Source organism: Penaeus vannamei, chromosome 13, assembly GCF_042767895.1.
Source record: "Penaeus vannamei isolate JL-2024 chromosome 13, ASM4276789v1, whole genome shotgun sequence".
Lineage (NCBI taxonomy): Eukaryota > Metazoa > Arthropoda > Malacostraca > Decapoda > Penaeidae > Penaeus > Penaeus vannamei.
Genome location: NC_091561.1, coordinates 43,016,792 through 43,021,791, shown reverse-complemented (window position 1 = coordinate 43,021,791; position 5,000 = coordinate 43,016,792). Strand labels below are relative to the sequence as shown.

At 42.2% G+C, this 5,000-nt stretch overlaps 1 protein-coding gene across 3 annotated transcripts in view; it reads right to left on the bottom strand.

The window, feature by feature from the left end:
* The window catches only part of LOC113820059 (serine-rich adhesin for platelets), a 183,856-nt gene that overhangs the window by 68,520 nt on the left and 110,336 nt on the right, over positions 1–5,000 (bottom strand). Inside the window, exon 1 of one of the 3 annotated variants that reach the window (XM_070129287.1) lies at positions 3,816–3,961. The exons of 1 other annotated variant lie outside the window; for it this stretch is intronic. The gene's annotated coding sequence lies outside the window, so the exon portion shown is untranslated. Of the gene's footprint in view, positions 1–3,366; positions 3,752–3,815; positions 3,962–5,000 lie in introns of those variants that run through there. One more of the 3 variants, XM_070129289.1, reaches the window with a different exon arrangement.

The window sequence follows — 5,000 nt, the reverse complement described above, 5'->3', positions numbered from 1 at the left end:
CAGGCAGAAGCGGTAACTACGATTCAATTCCGTTCATATGGAAACTGGATTCGATCGAACGGGGAGAGGCAAGCTTTAGCCCCGTGATTCTGGAATGACATGACGGAGAGAGAGCGAATGTGGGAGCTCACTATATGGTAAGAGTGGCCTGAAAAGTGATCCCGAGGGAGACACATCCTGAGGTCTGACTCCCCCACCCCCCCCCAACTCTCCCCTCCCATTCCCTCCCCCCCCCCTCACTCTGCTGTACCCTCAAGCGTACCGACTGTACCCCTCACTCCAGCTCTCCTCTTTGCTGAAATGTGTGTCCACGCATCTGCCGAGTGTGTTCATCAGTGTTCTCTGGGCGTATAACTAGCGATTCTGTCTTTTTTTTTATGGCTTGGCCTGTTATTTTCCAACATATTTAATTCTTAATTTGGTATCACATTTGATTAAAAAAAAGCTATTGAATATTCTATCACGTTTGATTTTGAGAGCTAATTCCTCTGTTATATAGACGCAATTTCTTGTATTTTATTCCTCAGCTGATACGTACCCTACTTAATTCCGAAATTGTTTCTTGTTTAGTTCGACAATATCTCGACATTGACTTTACTTATTATCATTTAGCCTTCTATACCCTATCACGCCTCCCTCCTTCTCTCCCCTTTATTATGTTTCTGTTTCCGCTTCCTTCTTTATTGTATTTCCCGGTCTTAGGTATCCTCTCGCCTCTCCTCCCTCGTTAAACTGTAGTTAACCCCTGACCTATCCTTCTGAACAAGACCTCTCATGCTGCAAGTTCGGATTTGGATTTTCCTCCGTTCATCCGTGGTCTGGGTTGTTTTCTTTTTCTCCCTCTTCGCTCCTCACTCTGTCTGTCTGTCTGTTTGTCTGTCTGTCTGTCTGTCTGTCTGTCTGTCTGTCTGTCTGTCTGTCTGTCTGTCTGTCTGTCTGTCTCTCTGTCTCTCTCTCTCTCTCTCTCTCTGTCTCTCTCTCTCTCTCTCTCTCTCTCTCTCTCTCTCTCTCTCTCTCTCTCTCTCTCTCTCTCTCTCTCACACACACAAATATGTGTATTTATGAATATTTGCATATATTATGTATATGTATATGTATATGTATATGTATATGTATATGTATATATATATATATATATATATTATATAATGTAGAATGTGTGTGTATGTACATGTATGTGTTTGTGAATAATCAATTTAACTATATCTGTATCTATATCCATTTATCTATTTATTTACAGATATCCCTGTCTCTCTCTCTCTCTCTCTCACACACACACACACAAATATGTGTATTTATGAATATTTGCATATATTATGTATATGTATATATATATATATATATATATATATATATATATATATATATATATATATATATATATATGTAGAATGTGTAAGTGTATGTACATGTATGTGTTTGTGAATAATCAATTTAACTATATCTGTATCTATATCCATTTATCTATTTATTTACAGATATCCCTGCCTCTCTCTCTCTCTCTCTCTCTCTCACACACACACACACACACACACAAATATGTGTATTTATGAATATTTGCATATATTATGTATATGTATATATATATATATATATATATATATATATATATATATATATATATATATATATATATATATATGTAGAATGTGTAAGTGTATGTACATGTATGTGTTTGTGAATAATCAATTTAACTATATCTGTATCTATATCCATTTATCTATTTATTTACAGCTATCCCTGTCTCTCTCTCTCTCTCTCTCTCACACACACACACAAATATGTGTATTTATGAATATTTGCATATATTATGTATATGTATATATATATATATATATATATATATATATATATATATATATATATATATATATATATATGTAGAATGTGTAAGTGTATGTACATGTATGTGTTTGTGAATAATCAATTTAACTATATCTATATCTATATCCATTTATCTATTTATTTACAGATATCCCTGTCTCTATATGTAAACACACACACACACACACACACACACACACACACACACACACACACACACACACACACACACACACACACACACACACACACACACACGCCCCAGCCCTCCGCGTGTCCGTCTGATACCGTCTCGCTCACATTTAAAATCTTTCCTCAGTGTCTCGCTCTTCCTTCCCTTCTTCTTCCTCTCCATCCGTTCTCCCGGCCAACAAGAACCCAACTTTGCATAGTATTCTGTTTCTTTTGTTTTCGGAGTCTAGACAGTCGGCCATTCGCCACAAAAGTGCTGGCTGGGCTTGTTTTTATTCCTTTTTTGTGTGTGTGTTTTTTAGGTCTTTTTTATTTCGTTGGTGTGTTCTCTTTTCCTTTTTTTGATTGGTTTATGTTATTTTCTTTGGGTTGAAAGAAGTGGAAAAGAAAAGAATAAAGGAAAATTAATGATTTTTTTGGACAAAATCAAATTCATTTCTCAATTCTGTTCTTTTTCTCATTTCTGCTGTTCATTCTTGTTCTTTGTTTATTATTCATCGTTTTTTTCATTCCGCTTCTTCCGCTTTCTGTTTCTTTTCTTCCGACGTCTTATTAAATGCAGTTCACCCAACCGGAATCTAGATCAAGCACCTCATTACTTCCTGCCTCATACCGCGATAGAACACCTTTCTCGTGGCACTGATATCACACCCTCCAGTGCCTTCACCCTAATGCCATGGCCTCCTCTCCTCGCGTTATCACCCTCGCTCCCCCTTCTACTCCCTTGACTCCCCCTCCCCCCAGATTCTCCTCCCCGCACTTGACCCCCCTCCCCGGCCTTCCCCTCATCTCCCCCATCTCCCGAAACCGAGATAATTTTCCCCTCACCCTTCTCGACCCGTGATTCAGACACCGGCCACCGACGTCCTTATCAAGTGTTTTTTTTTTTTTTTAGCGATTCCCAGAAAATCTCAAGTGAGTAACAAGTCCGCGAAGAAGGGCGAGGACCCACGCGGCGAAGGCTGGTCGATAGGGCCGTCGGGTTCCTGAAGGAGGGGCGGTCAGCGTCGTGCTTGTTGCAATTGCACGGTTCGGTCACGTTGGTTCTCTCCCTTAATTGGGGAGTAATAAATGTAATCCGAATAGAAATAAAACGGTTGTGGACTAGAATTAAATAACTAAATTAAGAAAAACAAAATAGAAAAAAATAATAAATATAAAATGAAGAAATAAAAACGTAAATATAAATAAGCTTTCTCAAAGCACACGTGGAATATTCATTAAACATCCTAGAAAAGCGTCAGTAGCAAGGAGACTTTCCCTTCGCTCCTCTTCTGCTTGGAGGGCCCTGCAAGGCGTGCAGACTCCGTGAATAAAAGTGATAATTCTGATGACTGGTGCGCCGGTTACCTATATTTGGCGGGCAGCTGATGGGCGCAGGCATAAACACACGCGGGAGAAATATGCAGCACTTCGACCGTTTTTTTATTTTCCTTCTTTCTTTCTCTTTTACTTTCTTCCTAAATGTATTTTCTGCTGCTGAGGTATAAACTTATTCTTGGATTACTCTTTTTTTTCGAACTTTTGCAGATGGTGTGTGTGTCATTAGTGTTTTTTATTCTTTTTTCATGAACGTTTTATGATTTCCGGGTCTGACATGGACGGATTTTTTGTTTTTCAATAATGTAAACATCAAGTTCATTTTTGGAACGCACTTTGGTATAGGTTATCTCCTTTCACACACTTTTTATAAATTCCATCTGTTTATCGTTAATCACAGTCATCTTCACAACACTTCACTTTGCATTTTATTGCCACTGTCACACACAAACATAAGCAAACGAGAACAGTGCCAATACCGAGCAGTGCCACCACACGCCCTCGCCCGCCACTGTGGACTAGAGGCGGCAGCGAGATCCCCGGCCGAGAGAGGGGGCAACCGGCACCCCATCTTCCCACGGGTGACCAAATAGTAATAATGTTTTGTCGTTTTCCCTGCCATTACGGCGACTTATCGGGGTGTTTCCCATGGGGGCCGCGGGGGAGCAGGGGGTGTGATCTCGCAGGCGGTTCCTGACGGCGGTTCGTGGCTCCCCTGCTTGGAAAAACGCACGGGAGGGACGGGGCGAAGCGTTAAGGAATTTGTCTCTATCGCAAGAAAATAAACCGTAGTGGGAAGGAGCCAGCAGATGGCTTACCCTCACCTTACCCCCGCCGTACCCCAACCCCCCCTATCAACCCTCATCTGTGACGTCACCAGACAAGAATGCACCTCTTTTCTCATCCTTCCCTCCCTCCTCAGCCTCCTTCTCGTTAAAGGGTTGCGTTGCACAAGACGCTTCCGAACTCGAGTGTACAGAAGCGCGGCCTCCTTAATCCGGCAATGCGGAAGAGGAAAACATGGTGCCTCTACCCCCCGCCCATCCCCCGCCCCTCTCCTCCCCACCCTCCCCACTCCACCCCACCCTCCCCTAACCCTCGGCTCACCATCTCCCCACCCCTCCCCTCCCCGCCCCACCCAACCCCACATGGGAGCCGGCTTGGCACTAGCACATGGGAAGTTCCCGGCACGAGGGATGAGGCAAGGGCGATGAGAAGAGACGTGAGTGCATGAAAGAGCAGATAAGTTCGCGAAAAAAAATGAGTCGCGGCTGGACTGTGGGAAGAAGATCGGAGGGGAGATGAGTGCAAAGATGAATTGAGATGTGAGGGTAGATGGCAGGGTAGATAAGAGGACACGTGAGTAAATGGGGAAGTAGATAAGTAGGTGTGAGGTTACGTAGGTATCCAGGTAGTTAAGGAGATAGAAAGATCCCAGAAAGAAGATGAGTAAATGGCCTACAAAGGAAGAATGATGGTGATGATAAATAGATGGAGACAGAGTGTGGGACAGTTGACGAAAATGTGGGAAGATTACGCCATGAGAGCATCAGTGTCACATCACTGTCATGCGCTGTCATGAGGGAGGATGAATGATTGCGTTATTTTAACTACGATGACTTTTAACTCTGTTAGGGCTCTTACATTTTAGGGTTTTAAAGGTT